The sequence below is a fragment of the Medicago sativa genome, chromosome 7 (genome assembly GCF_051527215.1).
Source record: "Medicago sativa cultivar Bolivia chromosome 7, Bolivia_mono, whole genome shotgun sequence".
In the NCBI taxonomy this organism is placed as follows: domain Eukaryota; kingdom Viridiplantae; phylum Streptophyta; class Magnoliopsida; order Fabales; family Fabaceae; genus Medicago; species Medicago sativa.
In genome coordinates this window covers 72523217-72547816 of record NC_140755.1, presented here as the reverse complement: position 1 = coordinate 72547816, position 24600 = coordinate 72523217, and the positions used below count along the sequence as shown (strand labels likewise).

The following is a 24600-nucleotide window of genomic DNA, read 5'->3' as shown; positions in this document are numbered from 1 at the left end:
TGGCATTTGACATTAACATTGACATTGGCATTGACATTGGCATTTGACATTGACATTTGACATTGGATATTGACATTTGACATTAACATTGACATTGACATTGACATTTGATATTGACATTTGACATTTGACAATGACATTAACATTGACATTGACATTGGCATTTGACATTGACATTTGACATTGGATATTGACATTTGACATTGGAATTGAAATTGGAGATTGGCATTGAAATTGGAATTGAAATTGGAGATTGGAAATTGCTTCGAATTTGACATTGAATTGAAATTGAGATTGGAGATTGCATCGAATTTGACAGTTGACATGATTGGATTTGGCAGTTGGTATTGAAATTGAAATTGACAATTGGAATTGAAGTTGAAATTGAGTTTGACAGTTGGAATTCGGACTGAATTTGACAGTTGAGAGTTGGATATGCAACATGTATGTATGGTATAGCAAGATTATTGGATGTATGAGCACATAAAATGCATGATTATGCATGTATGAATGCTTGAAATGCATGATTGGCTTGTAATTTGACAGAGAAAGTTTCACAAAGGCAGACAAGACATTGGAAGATTGGGCACGTAGTGGCTCGTGCTGCTACATATTCACAGGGGGAAAACCTCTTTGGAGAGACCGTCGTTGAGAGACGTATCGAAACCATGGCTGAGGGCAATAAACTTGCAAAGGAGGAATCCTTGGAAAATTCTTGGATACAGGTCGCCATTGCTAGGCGTGTCAGTGCTGGGTAAACATTGGATGTTCGCATCTGTGGTCAATGCTTTTTCAATATTCTTTTCATTCTTTTCATTTTTCAATCCCACTTTTGCCTGAACCGCCCTTTCGGGTTTTCAATTCACCGGGGAATAAATATTCTTTTTATTGCCCCATTTTTGCCTGAATTGCCTTCATAGGTTGCCAATCAGCGGGGTGCTCATTTTTGCCTAAGCTGCCCTTTCGGGTTTTCAACTTAGCGAGCTTTTATTTTCATTTTTCATTTTTCATTTTTTCATTTTTCATTTTTCATTCTGTTTTTCATTCTTGCCATTGACCACAGATCATCTTGGGGAGTAACCTGCTCGTAACATGTATTGAAATAGACATTGACACTCATTTATTCATGCATGTTTCATTGAAATGTACCCTGTTGCTCAGGTTTGCTTCCAAAATAGACAGAAAAAGATGTTTTAATTTTCAAAAGATGTTTGTTTCAGACATTAACATTATCAATTGGAAAGGAAATATTTTGTATAAAGCATTGAAAGTAGAAAGGAAATAGAGTTTCAAACAATAGAAAGGCTCAAATTGATGTAGAAGAGTGAGAGTCAGCCAAGGGCATGCCTCCACGGATTTACAAAGCTTGGAAAATGGTAATTTTATTGGTTGGTGATACATTGAACACGATGACCGCTACATTTCATAGAAACTTTGAATTCACAAGTACAGAAGCCTCTGATGAAGACGACCGTTGACAGTTGCAGATGCCCCAAGGGGTGATGGTGATTTGCCAGATATAGTTACTTGTCTTTTATTGTCAACCTCATTTTTGCATGAACCGCCCTTTCTGGTTTTCGGCTCATCGAGGCGCTCATTCTTGCCTGAGTTGCGTACAATCTCAGCGAGCTTTTTCATTTTCATTTTTTTGTCCCTAACTTTTGCCTGGATCGCCCTTTCAGGTTTTCGATCCACCGGGAAGCGCATTTTTGCCTAGGCCGCCCTTTCGGGTTTTCGACCTACCACGCTGTTCCTTTCTTTTTTAGACAAAGTATTTCTTGACTATATCGGCATTAACAGGATTTGGGAGCTCAACACCATCCATGTGTGTAAGAATCAAAGCACCACCAGAGAAAGCCTTCTTGACAACATAAGGACCTTCGTAGTTAGGTGTCCACTTGCCCCTTGGGTCGGGTTGCTGACTTATCCTTCTTTTCAATACAAGTTCGCCTTCCTTGAATTCTCGAGGTCGGACTTTCTTGTCAAAAGCATTCTTCATTCGCACTTGATACAACTGTCCATGAGTCATAGCATCCATACGTTTCTCTTCAATCAGATTCAATTGATCATACCGACTTTGACACCATTTAGCCTCAGTTAGTTTTGCTTCCATGATCACTCGGAGAGATGGAATCTCTACTTCCAGAGGGAGAACTGCTTCCATGCCATATACCAGAGAGAAGGGAGTTGCCCCGGTTGAACTGCACACTGTAGTACGGTAACCATGCAAGGCAAAAGGTAGCATTTCATGCCAATCTTTGTAAGTAGTGACCATCTTCTGAACAATCTTCTTGATGTTCTTGTTAGCGGCCTCAACTGCACCATTCATCTGAGGTCTGTAAGGAGAAGAGTTGTGATGTTCAATTTTGAATTCTTCACATAAAGCTTGCATCATGCTATTGTTCAGATTGGAACCATTGTCAGTGATGATCTTGCTGGGAACACCATATCGACAGATGATGTTATTCTTGATAAATTTGACAACCACTTGTTTGGTCACATTGGCATAGGAGGCAGCTTCAACCCACTTGGTGAAATAGTCAATTGCCACTAGAATGAAACGATGTCCATTGGAAGCTTTTGGTTCAATTCTTCCGATCATGTCAATGCCCCACATAGAGAAAGGCCATGGGGAAGATATAACATTGAGAGCATGTGGAGGCACATGAATCTTGTCAGCATAAATTTGACATTTGTGGCATCTCTTGGCATGTTTGTGACAGTCACGCTCCATGGTTATCCAGTAATAGCCGGCTCTTAACAGCTTCCTTGACATGGTGTGACCCGAAGCATGGGTCCCGAAAGTACCATCATGTACATCATGCATTAACTTCTCAGCTTCTTGCTTGTCAACACATCTTAACAAGACCATGTCATAGTTCCTCTTGTATAGGATTTCTCCGTCCAGAAGGAATTTGCTAGCCCATCGTCTCAACGTCTTTTTATCCTTGTTGGAAGCACCAGGTGGATATTCACGATTCTGCAAGAATTGTTTGATGTTGTAATACCAAGGCTTTTTATCATTCACATCTCTATCAGCTTGACCTGGCATATTTTCAATAGTAAACACGTGAGCGGGTCTATCAAGACGCTGCACCTTGATCACAGGCACATCATTCCAGTGATTCACACGAAACATGGAAGACAAAGTAGCGAGAGCATCAGCCATCTGGTTTTCATCCCGAGGGATGTGGTGCAGCTCGACCTTGGTAAAGTATGTCAACAGACGTCTTGCATAGTCACGGTAAGGGATCAGCTTCTCATGATGAGTCTCCCATTCACCCTTTATCTGATTAATAACAAGTGCAGAATCTCCATAAATGTCAAGGTGTTTGATTCTCAGGTCAAGGGCTTCCTCGATGCCCAAGATGCATGCTTCATACTCAGCTATGTTGTTCGTGCATTCAAAAGTTATTCGAGCGGTGAAAGGAATGTGGTGCCCCTGCGGAGTTACAATGATGGCTCCAATTCCTTTACCATAAACATTAACAGCTCCATCAAACACCAATCCCCATTTGCTATTGGGATCTGGCCCTTCATTGATCAGTGGCTCTTCATAGTCTTTTGCCTTCAGATACATAACTTCTTCATCAGGGAAATCAAATTTAATTGGCTGGTAATCATCAAGAGGTTGACAAGCAAGATGCTCAGCAAGGACACTTCCTTTGATTGCTTTCTGAGCTTTGTACACAATATCATATTCAGACAACAACATTTGCCAACGCGCAATCTTTCCAGTAACAGCAGGCTTTTCAAAGATGTACTTGATTGGATCCATTCGGGATATCAACCAAGTTGTATGATTCACCATATAATGACGCAGGCGTTTGGCAGCCCAAGCTAAAGCACAGCAAGTCTTTTCAAGCATTGTGTACCGAGTTTCACAGTCGGTGAACTTCTTGCTCAGATAGTAGATAGCATGTTCTTTCTTGCCAGTCTCATCTTGCTGACCGAGAACACAACCCACTGAATCATCTAACACTGACAGGTACATAATCAAAGGCCTTCCTTCCACTGGTGGGACGAGGATAGGTGGTTCCAACAGGTATTCTTTAATGCTATCAAAAGCTTCTTGACATTCATCATTCCATACAACAGGTTGATCCCTTCTGAGCAATTTGAAAATTGGTCCACAAGTAGTGGTCATGTGAGATATGAATCTTGAAATGTAGTTTAGACGTCCGAGGAAACCTCTGACTTGCTTTTCAGTTTGAGGGGCCGGCATCTCTCTGATGGCTCAGACTTTGTCAGGATCAACTTCAATGCCTCTTTGACTGACAATGAAGCCTAGCAACTTTCCAGATCTTACACCAAATGTGCACTTGTTAGGATTCAACCGCAGCTTGTACTTTCTCAGTCTTTCAAACATCTTTTTCAAATACACAACATGCTGCTCCTCATCACTTGACTTCACAATCATATCATCAACATATACTTCAATCTCTTTGTGAATCATGTCATGAAACAGAGTGGTCATACCCCTTTGATAGGTAGCACCAGCGTTTATCAAGCCGAACGACATCACTTTGTAACAGAACGTTCCCCACGGAGTGATGAAGGACGTCTTTTCTCTATCTTCGGGAGACATTCGTATCTGATTATAGCCAGAGAAACCATCCATGAAGGAGAAGACTTTGGATTGAGCAGTACTGTCAACAAGCACATCAATATGAGGCAATGGGAAGTTATCTTTTGGGCTGGCTTTATTCAGATCTCTGTAATCAACACACATTCGAACTTTCCCATCTTTCTTTGGTACTGGTACGATGTTGGCAATCCACTCAGGGTATTCAGCTGTCATGAGGAAACCCGCATCAATTTGTTTTTGTACTTCAGCCTTGATCTTAAGAGCCATGTCTGGACGAGACCTTCTCAATTTCTGTTTGACAGGAGGACATTCAGGTCTTGTCGGTATCCGATGTTCCACAATCTTGGGATCTAGACCCGGCATATCTTCATAAGACCATGCAAAGACATCTGGATAATCATGGAGAAGCTGAGTGATCTTCTTTTTCACTTCTGGCTCAAGTGCAGCACCGATCTTGATCTCTCGCTTGTTTTCTTCAGTACCCAAGTTGATGAGTTCAATCTCTTCCTGGTGAGGCTGAATGGCTCTTCTTTCTTGCTCAAGCAGTCGAGTGATCTCATACGGTATCTCTTCATCATCATCCTCATCTTCAGCTTCATATACAGGGAATTCAAAATTTGGAGGAACCATAGGGTCACTGTGTTCAACGGGTTTATTATGGTTCAATCTGCATAATATGATTGGGATGATTTTAGAAAATGTTTTTCATGCAGATTTTTGAATTTAATAAGAAAAATACAGATGTTTTGGTTTTTTCTGGCATTACCATTATTTCCAAGAAAAAGGCACTAAAAAGTAAAAAAACAAAGAGTCGTGAGAAAAACGACAACTTTTATTGATAACGGCAATGCCGAAACAAACACGCCCTTACAATGATATCACTTTCGCCTTGGGCAGCGCGAAAGGATTGTTATTTTGAAAACAAAGAAAACATGAGCAACAAAACACATTACATGGAAGCATGCATGACTAAAGGAACATCAATGGCTTCCCAATTTCTCATAGTGCCTCCTGGTATAACAAATGTAGGCACGTAGTTTCTTTCGGCAGCATCTTCAGTAATAGCATTGATGTACCCAGCACTGTAGAAAGTTCCCTTTGAAACAGCAGATGTCGGGGAGAATCCAAGGCCTTCTTTACGCTTGTTTTCCAGAATCTGAATCACTTTGCCCCAGCCAGCAGCTTGCCCTGCTTGAACAGCCTTCTGAGCGTCTTTCAACGAAGCCATACTAGCACCAACCCTTCGGGGTTCTGCACCCTCAACAGTCAAGCCTGGCACAATCACACATACATCACTGGCAATCAAGTGTTTGTCATCCATCAGACTCTGGATATCATCTTGCACAACACAACAGCCCATAGGATTTCGAAGACATTCTGAACAAGAAGTATGATCATGTTTGAACAAAGAAGCCTGACATAGCCTGACATGTAATGGCACCAAAGGAGTAACGACATTGCGGACATCCAACATGGGATCCTCTTGAGGAACGGGAACCCCTTCAAAGGCCTCAATCATGTTAACAGCAGCATGGTTTGGAAGCGGATTGTCAAGGACATGAGGAACACTGTTCTCAAAAGTCAAACGCCCTTTTTCTATCAGATCTTTCACAATATATTTCAGAGCAAAGCAACCTTCAACATCATGGCCTTGAGCACCCTGATGAAACTCACATGTTAGATCCTGTCAGAACCTGGGAGGCAAAGGATTAGGCGGAGGCTTGCCTGGTCTGGTGACGCAGTGTCCCTTAGCTAGTAGAGTTGGGAGCAGCTCACCATACCACATTGGTATTGTTGGAAAAGAAGGTTTGGGTCGGGGACCCTGTTGTTGCTGCCGTTGCTGTTGAGTAGGAGGCTGTTGTTGTGTTTGCTGAGCGATGGCATTGACGGGCACTGGTGGTTGGCCCAGTGGCAGAGGATATTGCTGGTAGAATGGCGGGAAGAAAGGATGTTGAGAGTATTGCATGTAGTGATAGGGCAAGGGTAATTGCGTAGCAGCCGTAGATGGGTTACCAGATACCATCCCTACTTCGGATTCTTTCTTCTTATGGTGGCCATTACCATACTTCTTAGGTGCACTAGTTGAGGATTCACCCTTCTCGAGGACAATAATACCATCTCGGACGGCCTCCTCTAGACGAGTTCCCATTGTAACCATATCAGAGAAGTTGTTTGGGGCAGAGACTATCATTCTCTCCTTATATTCCTTCTTCAGAGTCTTCAAGAATGTCTGTGTTAACTCTTCCTCATCAAGTCGAGGAGAAACACGGGCAGCTGCCCCTCTCCACCTCTGAGCATATTCTCGGAAGGTTTCATCTGATTTCTGAGATAGGGCTTTAAGAGAGTCCCTATTTGGTCTCAGACGGGTGTTGAATTCATATTGACCTTCAAAAGCAGCAGCGAGTTCCTCAAAAGTATGGATGTTATCTTTGCTCAAACTAGTGTACCAATCTGCTGCATCGTCTGTCAAGCTACTCTGGAAGCAATGGATCATCAGTGCATCATTATCTGCATAATTAGCCATTTTTCGGACATACCGGATGACATGGTTGTGTGGACAAGAAGTTCCATTGTATTTGTCAAATTCTGGCTCTTTGAATTTCTTAGGAACCTCAAATCGGGATACCAAGCATAGATCACGAGCTTTAGCAGGAGCACCATTGTTTCCTCGGCTAGCCTTGACCTCACGGAGTTCTCCAGCCAACTCCCTCAACTGTCTTTTCATAGATTCCATTGCGGGATCTTGTCCACGCGGAGTATCAACATCAATCACCTGTTGCACAGTGTGTGCAATAGGGTCGGTAACAACAGTAGTCACCTGAGGCATAGCAGTGGACACAGGAATCTGTCCTTGACCAGCAAAACCAGAGACACCAGCAGCAGTATTAGGAGAATAGTAAGCTGAGAGACCATAAGGACGCCCGTTGGGCATAACAAAGCGAGCATCAGTAGCCACAGTAGACAGTGGGATAGAGGGAATCACCTCAGCAGTAACTGGAACAGAAGTGGCTGGTTGTTCCTGTGCAGCCATCATAGCAGACATAGCGTCATGTGCCTTGGCCAAATCTTCTTTCATAGCAGCCAATTCGGCACGGAGCTGAGCATTTTCCTCTTCAAAGTTAGCCATCATTCTTCTCTTGTGAAATCTTGTTTGATGAATTCTGTCTGGTTGGTAGACTTTGCGAACACGAGCCACTTTTCAGACTGCGGCGGACAAAACCAGGAGGCGATGAGCACGAGGGAAGTTTTTTGTGACCAATGAATGCATATGATGCATGAAATGTGTTAATGCGTATGTAAAAAGACCCTTTTTGTGTTATCGAAGGGTTTTAGACAAATTATAAACTTTTAAACATTACTAACCAGCAATTAACATAAACGGGAAACAAACAACAATGGAACTAACAACAGGAAAAGAAATCCTCAAGCATAGGAAGTGGAAGCGTCATCCTCAGACTCAGACTCATAGCTGCAGTATCGTGCATAGAAGTCACGGGCACCCCTAGCCCTCTTGGAGTCCCTCATAAGCATCCTATCTTTCTCTTCAATCTCTCTCTTAGCCTTAGCTAACTCTTTCTTCAGTGTCAAGACCTCATGAGTCTGCTGCTCGTCCTTTCCATCCAAAGTCATGATCAAGTTCTCAGCCTCATAGTATCTAGCTCTCCACTGACGCTTCTCCCGACTCTCCATAGCTAGATGCTCCTGATACATCTCCTGGGTAGGTGGGAGTAGAGGCAAAGGCATGGTAGGAACAGATGCAGACACATATCTCATAGAGGGGTAAGGCATACCAATCTCCACAGCTTGGTTTATCACCCACTGTGTATAGGCCTCATGAGCAATACCGGACCTTACACCCATATGCTTCACCTCTTTCTTCCGAAGCTTAGTCCAAGCTTCCATGAAGTCCTCTTTTATGCCGGTGGGAGCATTGGAATAGTGAAAGAAGTAAGGAGCTGTAGCAAGATTGATGGGCTTATCTTTCATCGGGAAACCAAATTGTCGCAAAGCAAGCTCCGGGTTATAGTTGATTCCACCCCGGGTACCAAGAAGAGGTACATTAAGAAACTTTCCACCGCCAAAGATAATTTCCTTAACCCTAGAAGCGGGAGTGAGCCAAACCACTTCATTAGGAGTGAGAGCCATAATCCTCTGTGAAATAGACCAATTCTCCGGATTGGCGTGGAAAGACTCCGGAAGGTGCGAAATAAACCACCTATAGAGGAGAGGCACACAACAAAGAATGTAGCCACGACCCTTGCCGGAACGATCATGAATAGCATGGTATGTGTCAGCTAGCAAAGTAGGAACCGGATTCTTAGAGTGGAAGATCATAATAGCATTCATGTCCACGAAGCCATCAAGATTCGGAAAGAGAATAAGCCCATAGATGAGAAGTGCAAGAATAGCCTCGAGAGTGTCCTGACAAGTAGTATTGAGGTTGGCTTTCCCAAGAAGATACTCTGAAGTGAACCCTCGGATACGTGCCTTAGTAACAAGATTCTTGGAGACATCGGTGGTCCTGAGATAGAGATCCTTAGCAATAACCAATGGAGTAAGAGGAGGCTCAAGTCCTGAGAAAGGTACCCCCTTAGTAATAGACAGATCCATCAAGGAAGAATAAGCCTCTAGAGTAGGCACCAACTGAAAGTCGGGGAAAGTAAAGCACCGATACTTCGGATCATAGAATTGCACTAGAGTGTGCACAAGCTTCTCATCCACATTAGTATGAAGAATAGGAAGTAAAGCCCAGTAACGATGTCGGAAACCAGTCGGATCCTCAACCTTGAGTGCCAAATCTCTCAAACTAGCCAAATCCACTTCCTTGAATTTGTAGGAATTAGTCCTCTTCATTCCTACAATGTTTACAAATTCAACTTGTCTAAGCCCTTCGATAACAATGCATGGAAAAAGTTTATGCATGTATGCATGTATGCATGAATGCATGATTATGTTCAAGTTCGGAGAAAACATGGTGGGTTTGAAGTTCAAAGTCGAGGAGTCATGGGTGGACACGGTGTCCGGTGAATCTAGGGCTTTAGGATAATAGTAACCGGGTTCTAAAAAGGTTCCCAAGCTGCGACCTCTCCGACGTATATCATGGTGTCACGAGACAACACTCGCTCCATGATTATCCGTGGAAGGTCTAACTTGAGTGTAGTATCGCGTGACGACTAAAACTCGAGACAACACTCGGTTTAGCCTCCGCACTACGTCCTAAAAATGGCCATGGATGGGTTTGGTTATCTACGGTTCATAGCGTCATAGAACAATTAGAAGTAAAGTGCCTAAACGCGACAACACGCGCCGACAACATCACCCCCAAAATGCCTCAGCTATGTGGGATTGATCGCATAATCCAAAACACGAGGCAACCCCCGGAATGAATTGTCGATTATATCCCTCCTAAATCCTAAGTTCACTCAGCCCGGGTGCAGGACTTTTGATATTCTCACCCCACACGTTTGCAAGAAATTAAACATTTATTCACATAGGAAAGCAAGTAAAAGAAACAAATAAAAATACAAGCGCAAGCGTGGAAATAAAGACTAGGCGTAACTCTCGAATGTCCCCAGTGAAGTCGCCAGCTGTTTTATCTTGGTTTTCGGGTGTCAAACATTGATTACGTTTGAACCTTTTAAACCGGTGATATATTATTTTTTCTTGGGAAGGGAAAAAGTAAGCAAAACCCTTGAGAATCGAGGTCCGGGAGTTGTTTTCGCTACGGGAAGGTGTTAGGCACCCATAACGACTATAGTATCCTATAGGAACCGTCTTTAATTTCTACGCGCGCGCTTTATTTTTAAATGCTATTTTGAAAGATGTTATTTAAACCTAAGAGTTTCTAAGTGAAGAATTGGAGGGAGAAGAATGTTTTTGGATTTTTTATTTTAGTTGAATTGAAGGAATTTTGTTCCTTGCCTACGTACCCGGTTAGGGGATCAAATCCACCGTAGTTCTCTCTCAAAAATGTTTTTGTTTTTGTTGGTTGATTTTAAGTTTGAAAATAGGATTTTGAAGAATAGAAAGAGGCCTCAAGGGCATGAGATTTAGAAAAGAGTGGGGTTTGATTAGTTATTTGCAAAAACAAGTCAAAGCATGATTAAAATTTGTTGAAATTTGATTAAGAAAATAAAAGGAAAATTCAATGGGGTTTTGACCCCAAGGTTTATTATGAAAAATGCTTGAGTGAAGCTGTTCACATTTGTTGGGAAAATTATTTTTCTAAGTATAAAGCCTAAACATTCATCTAAACATACAATCCTAAACATACATCTAAACATACATATTCTAGCTATATACTATAGTGATGTGTGTGCATGTGTCGGTGCTTGTACATTATTAGAGTCCATTGTCTTTTACATCATTGGCCTAGATACATTCTATGGTCTTGCAAGAAATTAAAATTGCATGAAGTAAAATATTACAAAAAGCTCCTAAGTATTACATTCTAATTTTGGTACAAATTAAATTGCAAGAAAAGAGATGAAGATGTAAAATGAGATGCTTATGAAACATGAAACAAAAGGGTTAGTAGCACATGATAATATCAAGAAATAAGAGCAAGGAAACATTACTATAGCAAAAACAAGAAAAATATCACAAAACATGGCAAAAATAGTGCGAAATAGGCCTAAAGATTCATTAACAATGCAAGGCTTGAACAAGGCCTATAATCCTCATGTCTTAACAAGTTTCCAAAGAGTTTTATTTCAGTCCCAACACAAGAATTAAGAGGACCTATCAAGCCAAGCCTCCTAGCATATTTTTAGGCATATTTCCCACTTTATTTTCACACGAATATTCGCATTATTTGTAAAACAAGAAAGCAAAATTTAAACACTCAAAGTAATAAAATCATAGACATTTCCAGGGGTAGACCAGTCACAAAATCAAATTTCAAGCATCCATATCACATAGTAACAAAAATACATGATCAAAGTTTGGTAAAAATTACACAAGATTTATCAAGAAAACGTTGGCAAGAAACAAGATATTATCACACATTTTTTTAATCAGGATTATCATGAGGAAAAAAAAACATCAAAACAACTAGGAATGTCAAGAAATGCCTTGGTAAAAATTTTGGGTTCTTTGCATGAAAGTTAAACAATATAGCGGCTCAGGCAGCAAAATACGGTGTTCCTATAGCAAGAAAGTAAGGTATCATGAATTTATCAATGAAACTAGGCCCAAGCCCAACCCAAAGTGCAGAAATGGGTTATGGAGCGGGTTAGTATGTTGATGGATACGGGTCATGGGTTAACCAAGAATAGGAGTAGCATAAAAATTGGTCTGAAGTAAAAAGAGGCTTCACGTTTAAAACAAATTGCTCTCTTCTCTTCATTGCCAAACACAACAGCAGTCATCTTCAACCTCTGTTTCCGGCGAGTTTCATGATTCCGACGCGGTGGCCGGTGGTGGCACCACTGCGTCGGAAACTAAAACTCCCTCGTTTCCAAAATTTTTCGCATATTCGCAAATCCTTTTCAGCATAGAACACAAATCCACAGATTAAATTTCGAAACCAGTCTTAAATCATCCTGGATCTACGCTTGAACTTCAAAAATTTCTCAGAAGATATGAACAAACAGGATGTAAAGGATCATTACCTCTTCTCTACGGTCCGATTACTCCTTCCAAGCAACTCGGTTTCTGCTTCTCCTTCACGTTCGCGAATCCAGCGACCTTCTTTCTTTCGCCTTCGATTTCTCTTTCACGAATTAGCTCAGCATCTTTCCTCGAATTTTCGTGCGATTCTGGTACGGCTGAAGCTTCGTTTTTCTTCTCTTCTCCTTTCTTTCCCGATCTGAAACCGAGCCTGATAATTGTTGTTGTAACAGCTTCGGAAACGAACAGAATGGTGGATGGATTCGGTGTGATATATGAGTTTGCGTATTGTTGTTTTCGAATTTTGGTGTTGTTGGAATGATGATGAAGAAGATTTGGACGGTTTAGTGATTGACGTGAGAAATGAAAACTGTTGTGGTTTAAGGAGATTGAAGATGAAGATGATGATTTTCGTGGTGGTTTTGCGGTGGTTTTGTGAGGTTGAAGTGATGAATGTGGTGGTTAATGGTGGTGGAAAGAAGTGGTGGTTTAGGTTGGTTAGGGTGGAGGAAGTGGTGGTTTAGGTTGGTTAGGGTGGAGGAAAAGTTAGTTAGAGGTTGTTGAAGATGAGAGAAAAATGGGAGAGAAGATAATTAAAAAAATGATTTTTTTGGAATTTTTGGTGTAAAAATGATTAGTTGTTATTGACCTTGACCAATGACTTTGACTTATATAGGTGATGTGGTAAACCTTGGACCAATGAAAAAATGCCATGTGGCACTTGACTTGTAACAAACTTTTAAGGACCAATAACATTTGGACACATGACACTTGGACTCTAACAAACTTAAAAAGGGATTAAAATGCAAATAACAAAAATACGAGGACCGAAATGAAAATTAAAACTAAAATTGAATTGAAAAATTAAATTGAAAATTAACGTAAAGCGAGATGATTAAAACAACAAAGCAGATTAAAATTAATCAGCAATTTTATGTGAAATGACCAAAATGCCCCTGGAGGCTTAAAATGACTAAAAATGACTCAGATGAAATTTTACAATGGATTTTTAACAGGGAATTAAAGCAAGAATTCATACAAGCAAAATAAAAGACTCAGAGACAATTTTTAAAATTTAAACAGAGCTTTAACACATGAAAAGACTAAAATGCCCCTAGGGGCAAAACTGACTCAAAATGACTTCAAATGCAATTCTAAAATGGATTTTGACATAGAATTGAAATGAAAACTTATTCAAACTATTTGAAAGGACTCAAACAAATTTTTAAAAGACTGAAAGAAATTTTAACATAGGAAATGACTAAAATGCCCCTAGGGGCTAAACGGACTAAAAAATGACTCAACTGATGTTTTCTGAAATGAATTTTGACATGAGATTGAAACAAGGACTTATACAAACCACTTTAAAAGACTCAAGCAATTTTCAAGGATTAAAATGAGTTGAATGCAGGAAATGACTAAAATACCCTTACATGTGAATTTTGCAAATAACATTGAAATAAAACGCAGAGAAGGATGCAATTGATCAGAGACATATCAAATGACTTATAATGCCAGAAAAGAAGAATTGAACAAGTATTTTTAGGTCCAAAATTAGGGTATAACACCGGTTAAGTGCAAGTTGTTCGTTTTTAATTTAGAGGCATGAGCCATGACATGGTTCAAAAACCTTTGAACTCTAGTAAGGTCTATCTCATATACTAAAAAAAAAATAGATTCATACGCTTTGCTCTCTAAAAGTCCTAGTAGGCCTATCATTCTGGTATGTATATATTGTACGAACCAAGTTGGTTATGACATAATTTCTTGAAGTTGATGTTTTGATGATAACAATAATGAATAATTTCTTTACTAATTGTGAATTCAAGTGTAAAGGTCATATAGTACTCATTAAATAAAGTAAGCAATCGTATTTATCAAGAGATTGGAACACATCAAGAAGTGGAAACGAAAGAGTACAAAACAAGTCTTTCGTCTAGAAGTACAACTCAAATATATGCCAGTCAAAGAAATGACTTAGCTGGAGCAAAACCTGTAGAATTGACCTAGTTAGCGAAAAAGTTTTGGAAAGCATCATCTGGAACACAAATTATAGAAAAATGCTAGATAATGTGAATCTCAATTTCAAGAAAGCATCCCGACCTTTATTCCACTCAAGCCATGTTTTGTGACTGCCACTTTTTTGCAAGACTTCCCGTGAATTTTGACTGGAAGCAATTTTTAATTGGTTAGTTTTTACATCGGGATGCTTTCGCTGTAATTTCTTCGTTGTGTTTAGCAATGCTGCAAATTATAACTGATAGCAGCTATATGCAGCGAAAACCGTTTCTCGAAATTTTCACGAAGAGATGCGTATATGCTTTTTTAACGTATTAACAAGACATAATTCACCTTAGAAGAGAGAGGAACATTTTAGAAATTCACCTTCAATAATTTGAGAGAAAAATCATGAAAGAGAGAGGATCATGAAAAACCAATAATTTAGACATTTGTTTAGAAGAAGAACACAGAAATTGTAAAATGAAGAAGAATGGGTGTTGTTGTTTGGAGACAGAGGATGAGAAAGAGAACAGAGAGAAACTTTAATTGAGATTAACTTTAAAAAACAGCTTTGCTATTTCTCGCGAGGCTTTTCGTCTCCATCTCGTCCCGAACTGATGTGCAACCAATCACATCACATGCTGGCCGGCAAAAACGGGTTGGTGGGGTAGTGGAATTTCAATTGCATAGTAGGGATACCCCTTCATGATGTTCTCGTTATGATATTTTTCGCTGGTTTAAGCATTTTTCTTGAAAAAAAAAAACCCGTAATTCGCTGTCAGTTCGGGAGATTAAGCATTTCTCATTATAACTATTGCAAAAGGATGGTTTAACTTAATACATTGACAAATGAGGAGTTGCCTCTCATGTATCTTATACATACGATAGAGCATTTGACGAATCAAATGTCTTGTACTCACAATTACAAGACATTAAAGGACGTGTCTAATAGGTCAAATGTTTATCTCTCAACCTCATCATATAGTATATCTAGACATGTAGCAAAGCATCTAATAGTACAACTAGACTTTTCACCCGTGCTGCCGCACGGGTCATAAGCATTTGCAAACAATAACGTAGAATAATATATCAACGTTTGATCAAACACAAAACAACTATGTTATAGTAACAACCCTACATCATAATAATTGTTTTAAACGTTCCTAAAAACCTCTTGTAACACAATATTTGTAGTTTCGTTTACGGTGTTTCCATACTCGTCAATAGTCAAGATCTTCAAACCGCTTCTTGACGTAACACTCGAGATTGCAACATATAGTTGACCATATGAAAAAAGAGGCTGGGGAAGGTATATTCCCACTTGTTTCAATGATTGGCTTTGACTTTTGTTGATTGTCATTGCAAACAACACATATATAGGGAATTACCGATGTATCAACTTGAAAGGAATCCTTGCATCAGGCGAACTTAGCGACAATTTAGGCATAAATAAAGATTACGCAATTCAAACACCAGAAGTTGATACATCATACACAATGCTCATAAAGAGTTCAATAAACCAAGGTACGCTAATAAATGCGCACAACTAATCATAAAGGGTGGCAGTTCTAAATTGGCTGTTTAGTATTCCCACACTAAAAATCCTCAACAACTAATTATTAAAATAGAGGGTTCCAATAACATTTAATATTTTTCTGCAACTAACAATTTTATGCTTCCCACTAAACTCAGAGAATTAATAACCAAACTACAAAATGGATGAGGTGTATGCATTACTATTTATTTTATTTTCTTTTTGGTTACAAAGCAAACAAAGGAAAAAAGAAGACAGCACAAAAAAAAAACACTCTCTAGAGTAGAAAGTTCCAATTCGTAATTATATATAACATAACACATATTACCATATATAAACATAATACATTTCGCATGCTTTTCATTATATAGTGATGAAAATATTTAATTATACCAAGAGTGACAAAATGCATAACTAAAAAAATACAAAATACTCATTAGAATTATGAAAAAAAGGCCACAATACATTTTTGCCGTAACCATGATACTCTTACACTTATATAGTGATTAAAGAAACTAATATAGTGGTAGGATATGGTTTTTAAAAAAGCATGCTTCTTAACTATCGGCCTTAAGTACAAAACATATAAAAGCATGCTCCACTCATAAAATAAAAGTTAGCAAACAATGTGGTTAATTGAAGAAAAAAAAATATCTAGAAGAGGCTAATGAAAAGGACACTATACAAATGAAAAATTACATGGATAATAATAAGTGAATGTCATGTATGTTGTTGCTGCAATCCCACTTAGTTGTTTGTCCTTTAGTAACCAACTATTCACATTAACTAATTTCCAATTTAATTGACTTATATGTAATTTTTTAACAGTTTAATTGCTAGCACCAATTTTTTGATTTAAATTCTGATTTAAATTCTAATTTAAATCCGACCAGTTTACAATAGATGATACTGCTTGAATAAATTGAAATACAAATTGAGACAATCATAAAACATAAAGACCATTGCTTCTTTTCATTTCAACATCAATGGGTACAGGTGAAACATATAATAGAGAACTGACTTCTACTAATAAAGAAGGAAATACAACTTGCTTACCAAAACAAAATGAAAATACCGGGTGAATATAGGGATTACTAAAGACATAGGCAAAGTCTTGCAAAATGAAATAAAATGTAACTATTATTACTGATCGAAAAATAAAACATTTACACTTTTACGTAACATATGCTGCTGTTACACTTGTAAATTATTAGACATTTAAAGCACATTATATAGTGATAAAAGAAACTAATGCATTGGTTGGATTTGTGTTTTTTTTATACTTTTATGGTTCATTCAGCATGGTTCATTACTCCGTTTAAATAGTTTTAAGAAAGATTGCTTCCTGATCATTTTTTAAATTATAAACCATATAGAAAGTTTAAAAAATAAAGTGGTTAATTGCAATTAAAAATAAATAGAATCAGCCAAGGAGAAGGACGGCATACAATGGAAATATTACATGGATATTTATTTGCTTGACCAAGATGATTATTGTTGCAATCCCACTTACTTGTTTGTCATTTCACTTCCATAATCCACCTAAAACAATTGAAAACTAATTCCAGTAAACTTATTTTATAAACACTACGCCTATAAATAAATCTTTTTTTTTCAATGACTGTAATTTTTCATTGTAACAAAAGTCACAACACTCATATCCTCTCTGCATAATAAAGAAACGAAATTTCCATAAAACAACTAACTTGAAATACTTTATTTCAAAATTTCCTTTGACCAAGAACATATGCACATTTTCATTTTCAGTGATCTCGTACCTGTTAATTTTATATGATCATGCTTGGATAAATATGAGATCAATTTCAGACAATCCCTAAACATAAACATCATTGTTCCTTGTCATTTCATCATCATAGGATCAAGTACAAACTTAAAATATAGAACCGACTTCTAATAACTCAGAATGAAATACAACTTTTCAACAAAAACATAAAGAAACAACTGATGCAGATAGGGATTACTAAATACATTAAAGACAAAAAAACACCTCAAAAACTTAGACATAGACAAAGTCTTGCAAATTTAAACAGGTCCACACATGATAACTCAATGGAACATTCCTAACGCCAGATAACTCGAAAATACTGAGTATCATTGCCTCCAACAACCGGTGCACCCACCATCACATGAGAACCCTTGCAAAGCCTTCTACCAAGAACCATTTGATTGAAATGCCCACCAATTTTTTACTTAGCATATGGTCTATCCTCAAATACCAGAGTACACTCCCAAAGATTTCCACAGTCATCTACAATCCTCAGCGCAGGCGTCGCTACATCAAGGGTGAGCTCACAGAATCCATTATAAGCAAGGGTCTGTACGATGAAAAAAATGTGAAACATATTAGGATTACTACTCAATCGACATCAGATATAAATATGAGAAATAAAACAAACATATACATGAGATCATACCATACAACCATCCTTAATCTCATCAGCAGACAGCCTTTTTCCAAAAGTAAACTGGAAATTAAGCAAGTCATGAGCAAAAGGATGAGGAACAGCATGAATCAAATTGGTTGGATAGTAGTTTCTTTCAACCCTAAACTCAATGAAAAAATTTAAACTCACCATTGAAGTGGGTAGCATGAACGACAAAGAAGATTTCATCTAAACCAAGCAAGGTAACAAAAAGCATACTCAATTTGAAAGAATAGACTCACCATTGAAGTGGGTAGCATGAACGACAGAGAAGCGATGGTCGGCGAAGCATGTTTTGTCTCATAGTGAAGCAAAAAAAAAGAATGAAAATGAAGGAACTTGAAAGTAGGAATGTAAAATAGAGTTAAAACGAAAGGTTATGGCTAAAATGGCCCATATGATAGGGCCAAACCGCAAGTGCACGGCCTATCGAAGTAATAGTAGTAAGTAGAGTATCGTTCCGCTAGGGAGTTGTTCAACTTAATTAACTTTTAACGAATGATTAGAGGAGAGAAAGTTGATAAGAAAGGGTTTGATTGCTGAAGGTAAAAACAATAATAATAAAAGGGCCTTAGGATCATTGGTTCATCTTAATAACTAATCCTTCACTAGACAAAACCTAAACATCTAATTTCATGATTTACACACTAATTTCTAAAGACCGGTTTCCCTTAGCCTCTCACCTTTCCGATGAAAGTCCGGTGAGAGTTTACTTCTAGCAACCAAGCCTATTTCGCTGACATGATTACTAGAAGATGCATAGAGGATTGAAACTACTCTTTGTCTCAATAATTGCAAAGACTATTTCACTGTTTTGCAATTATTGTCTAGATTCACTTGTTCCAACATCAAGACTCCGCTCTCGCTTTATGAATTGATGTTTGGGATGATGGATTAACGATTATCAAACCCTCCGCTTTCGCTTCCACAGTTTGATAATTGTTAATCCACGTTAAGACGGTGAATCTAGATTAGAAATTAGGGTTACATGGAAATTAGGGTTTAGACATGTTTTGTTTAGGATTGAGTCATTAGACTCCCCAACAATCCTAAGACTAAGAAGTCTACTCACTCATGTTCATCGTAGACATGGAGGAAGAAGAGAGAAATGCGGTAAAATAAATTGCAAAGAAAGTAAAAGGGAAAATAAAGACTTTTATTAAAATAGCAATTGAAATAAACAAAGTAAAGCATCCTCGTTTATGGTGGAGAGCTACTCTATTTATAGCTTTACAATTGACTTAGAAACTAAGCAACTAAAAGGATAAAACGGTAAAGCCGCAACAGGGTAACTTGGCCTTGAAGAAAAAGCAGCAAAAGTGGTTTCTGGGACGGGCACGGCCGTGCCACATGTTGGCACGGGCCGTGCCAAGCTTCTGAGTTGGGGGAATATATTTTTGCCCCGTATCTTCGTATTCTTGCGCTGTATTTTGCTCCAGTCCTCTTTCTTTTGCTCCAAGGCACCTTCCACCATATATTTATTCCTAAAATAAAATAAAAGACAATTTGAAGTAAAATATTCTAAACTAAAATAAAATGCAATAAAATAAAATCAAATCTAAAATAAAACTAAACTAAATAAGGCAATAAATTAGACTATCTATGACTCATCAAACTCCCCCACACTTGAATCTTTGCTTGTCCTCAAGCAAAAGGCAACAAGCATAGTAGCAACAAAAGATTGATTATGGCAATATTAAGAACAATGTGTCTCAAAAGAAAGGCTTTGCCTCAAGTACACTAATTACAATTTCAAATTCTTCTCATGAACCTATTCTACCCAACATCAAGTCTCAAGTGAGTGTGTGTGTGCAGTCCAACCTTTTTCTTGCTCCTGTATAAGACAGATATTATGAGGAATAGGTTCTATCCTTAGTGCTAAAGTAACCGAGAAAAGTCCTTTCTTCATTTCATATAAGAGTGATGGAAATTTAAGTTAAGATTGAATTAATTTAACAATTAAGCACAAGGGGCTGCAGATGCTTAGGGGCTATCTATCCTCGTAGGAAGTCTTCTCGGATGTAATTGTCCTTTCCCCCTAGATTCAAAATCACCCTAAGCAGTGCTGCAAAATTATTATTTGTTTCATCTCCGCGTAGGAAGTCTTTTTGGATGTAATTGTCCTTTCCCCCTAGCATTGATGAATTAGTTTCACTTTAAGTTCAAATTAAGGAGTCACCACCACAATTAGGAAGTTAGGATGTAATTGTCCTTTCCCCCACATGTTGGTGCCATTCTCCTGCCCCATTTAACATTAACAAATTAAAGAATATAACAATTAAGAACAATTTGATTAATTTTCCCACACAAACTTATACTACTTTTACTCTTAAGACTTTAAGGGTCTAAGTTAACACTAAAGATAGAACGTGCTCCTTAAAATACCTATTCATACATTTGCTCAAAGATTGCAACCGAGTGCTTTTCTCATTGGAGATTTTCACAATAAAACAAGATGTGGGTATAGCAAGAACATAAGAAGCACAAGAAACCACTTTCATGTACAAGAAACAACCTTTGAGAAAGAGACAAAACAAAAATTTTCATGCCATATTTACATTAAAAACAAGCTACTTAGTCATGCCTCTTGCTATAAAAACAAAACAAAAGAATAAAGTTCAAGGGAGTTTGGACACACTACGACTCTAGACACTTTATTAGGCCCCCCCCACACTTAGGGGAAGCATTGTCCTCAATGATTCAAAAGAAAAAGAAATGAAAGAAGGAGAAGAAGTAGAAGAAGAAAGAAGGAATAGAATAAGAGTAGGAGAAAGAGATGAGTAGAAGAAGAATGAGAGAGATAGGAAGAAGAAGAAGGGAAGAGAGGAAGAGGAAAGCTCACATTTGTTTATTGAGGTCCGTAAGGAGGACCTTGAAGTTGGAGGTGTTGCATCATCCGACGGAGCATCTCATTATTTTCATCATTGACACGGTTGCCCCTTTGAACTTCATTGCGAAGGCCGGAGATCTCAACACCTTGCCTTTGTTGCTCGGTGCTCATCCTCTCGATTTCATTGTGAATCCATGTCCATCTTTGGTTCTCATTAAGCTCACCAGTTTCATGGCCATGGTGCCCCTCTTGGTGCAAGTTAGCACCTTCTCCTTCATCATCTTGTTGTTCTAGTACCTGCACATCATCGACATACAACCAATTTTCTTCCACCTCGGTGGTAGTCCGAGATGGGTTAGGCAATAAAAACACGATTGGCACATTTAGCTTAAGTTGGTAATGGAGTGGTGGACGATGTTTAATGAAATTCATAGCAATGAGGGTTTCCCGGTTAAGCTTATTGTTTCCCTCAATTGGTTTGATCCCCTCATCCTCACTCACACCAAAACACTTAGCTATATATGTAATGATGCCACCCACCACTATGTCTCCCCTACCGGCTGGTCTAGTAGCTACAAAGTCTAGGTAATCAATCAAATAAAAGCCAGTGACGGGGTGGTTGTAGAGCATTGCCCATAACATGAACAACTCATCGGTTCTAGTGTTTCCTAGCTCTGTTCTACCCCAAATAGTGCAAGCCATGACCCTCTGAAGGTACCTAAGTACGGGGTTGTGAATGTTGCTAGCTTTGTTGGCTCTAGGGACATAGTTATCAAGGCCGGTGATACGGTTCCAAAAGGCAGCTGTGTCATAGTTATCCGGTTTCAGACTATCATCCCAATGATCATGAATATACCCCTCATTGACAAAACCTAAGGCTTCACAAAAGTGTTGAAGAGACATATTATAATCAATGTTCATTAACCGGAAAACAACTCTATGATTAGGGTTATCAAAATTCAACTTATCTTTGGTAAAAACAAGTGAGCTTAAAAATTCATAAGTAAAATTCTCATAACCCCTCATAGGTGTTAGCATATCAGTCCAACCTAGCCTACCCATCAACCTAAAAACATCATCTCTAAGCCCTAGCACTTGCAAATCATAGGAATCAGGATATCTAGAGGGATGTAAGGTTTTAGAAGTAAGAATTTTGTACCTGTCCCTTTGTTTGTTGTCTTTGAACTGAATTCCATGATTCTTCACTTGTGCTTGCTTCTTTGGGGGAGGACCGGAGGAACTTGCTGGCTCCTTTCCACTTCTTCTTCTTGAAGCCATTTGACCTTGGTTATGGTTGGTATGAAAGTTTGGGGTTTTGGAAGATTTTTGGTGAAAAGGATTGGTTTAGGGTTGGGGTGGATGTTTAAGTAAGGTTTAAGGGTTTAGTTATGGAGATTGGTTGAGGTTTTGTGGTGTTTGGGTTAGGTTTTGAAATATTAGGGTTTTGGTGAATTATGGGTTTGAATGGATGAAGGGTGTTTTTGATTGGTGGTTTTTGTTTTGGATGAAGTTTGTGGTTGATTGGTGAAAGAATTAAGTGGTTTGGTTAAGATTTGAGTGAGATAGGGAGGTTTGAAGGTTTGAAGGTTATGGAGATTTAGAGAGAAGTTTGAAGGTAGAGAGAGGTTTGTGGTTTGAGAATGAATGGAGAAGAAGAAGAAAAAGTAGGTTTATATTGGCTAGAACACGGGCACGGCCGTGCCATCCTTGGCACGGGCCGTGCCATCTTCCTGACTTCAACATTCCAAATTTGTTTTAAAAACTTGGCACGGCCGTGCCATACCTAGCACGGGCCGTGCCACCTTTCTGGTCCTGGGGCTTCAAAATTGTTCCATCTTTTCGAATCAACTCGGACAAGTACCTACAAAACAACTTAAAACAAAGAAAAACAAAACAAAGCAGTAAAATGCGTGGGTTGCCTCCCACGAAGCGCTCTTTTAATGTCATTAGCTTGACGGTTAGAAAGGGTCCTTAGAATGGATCAAAGATATCATATTGTGTAGATGACGCTATAAAACGTTCTTTCACAACATGATCGTTAAGCATGCAACAAGAGTAAAGAGCGGGACCTTTGATAACGTTTTCCAACTCAAATCCTACCATTTTATCACTCACTTGAAAGACTATCCTACCAAGTTTAACATCAATGAGAGCTCCTGCAGTTGCAAGGAAAGGTCTACCTAGGATTATAGGGACGTCATCGTCTTCTTCAATGTCAACGACTACAAAATCAGTGGGGATGTATATCCCCTCTATCTTAACAGGTATGTCCTCGACAAATCCTACAAGTTTCATGGTAGAACGATCAGCAATTTTCAATTCCATCTCGGTAGGTTTCAATTCTCCCATCCCTATCCTTTTAAGAAGAGACAAAGGCAGCAAACTAACACTAGCTCCTAAGTCACATAAAGCTTTGTTTATGGTTTCATTCCCAATTTCACATGGTATGGCAAAGCTACCTGGATCTCTAAGCTTAGGGGGTGCTTCTTGGATGATTGCACTAGTTTCCTTAGCCAAGGCTATTGTCTCATTATGCTCTATAGCCCTTTTCTTTGAAAAAATTTCCTTTAAAAACTTGGCATATAGAGGCATCCTAGACAAAGCTTCAGCAAAGGGAAGTTTAATGCAAATCTTCCTAAGTATGTTAACAAATTTTTCAAACTTACCCTCTAGTTTAAGCTTATCAAGATTTAAGGGGGATGGAGTTTTGTTTTCTTCAAGCGGTTTTGCTTCTTCAATCACAATTTTATCACCTAAAGGCTTGACACTTTCTTTCCCAATGTTTTTAACCTTAGCAAAAGTTTCGCCTAACTTACTACCCCCAAAAGATATGACATTAACTTGGGCTTTGGGATTGGCTTCGGTTTGACCAGGAAAGACCCCCGGTGTTTGGGAAGATGTAGCCACTTGTTGGGCTATTTGGGCGATTTGTGTTTCAAGCATTTTAGAGTGAGTAGCAATAGAATCAACCTTGGTATTGAGCTTGGAAAGAGAATCATTCAGAAATCCAGTTTGGTTTTTGAGTTCTTGAAGTTGTTTGTTTTGGTTGGCAATAGAGTTTTCCAACAAAATTTCCAAATTGGATTTTTGAGTGAATCTTTGGTTGTTTGCATAACCGGGTGGTGCTACTTGTCCATAGGGATTTTGGTTTTTATAAAAATTTTGATTTTGTCTCATCCCTTGGTTGTATTGAGCATAATTCATTTGCTCAACACCGTTAATAGCACTACCTAGTTGGCAATCAACACCAGCATGACCAGTTATACCACATATTTCACAAGAAGGAGTAGAAGCAGAATTGATAGCACTAACATTGAATTTTTCAAGTTTTTCGGTTAGTGTATCAATTTTAGAAGCAAGGTGATCATAGTTAGAGACTTCGTGTATACCTGCCTCCCTTTTGGAGGGTGAAGAACTAGTGATGGCTCTCTCGTCGGTCCACTTGTAGTGATTTTGAGCCATGTCTTCGATCAGGGCATACGCCTCCGTGTAATTTTTGTTCATAAGTGCTCCACCTGCAGCTGCATCAACAGACATCTTAGTGGTATAAGACAAGCCATTATAAAAAGTGTGGACTATAAGCCACTTCTCT

The 24600-nt window shown here is 38.7% G+C and overlaps 1 long non-coding RNA gene across 1 annotated transcript; it reads right to left on the bottom strand.

Annotated features, from left to right (window-relative positions):
- Positions 1-17569: 17569 nt before the first annotated feature.
- Positions 17570-18566, bottom strand: LOC146908243 (uncharacterized). The gene is made up of 3 exons (XR_015019764.1): positions 18421-18566; positions 18170-18220; positions 17570-18070 (listed from the first exon to the last, which is right to left on the bottom strand). It is a non-coding gene; the product is annotated as an uncharacterized LOC146908243 (long non-coding RNA).
- Positions 18567-24600: the final 6034 nt, after the last annotated feature.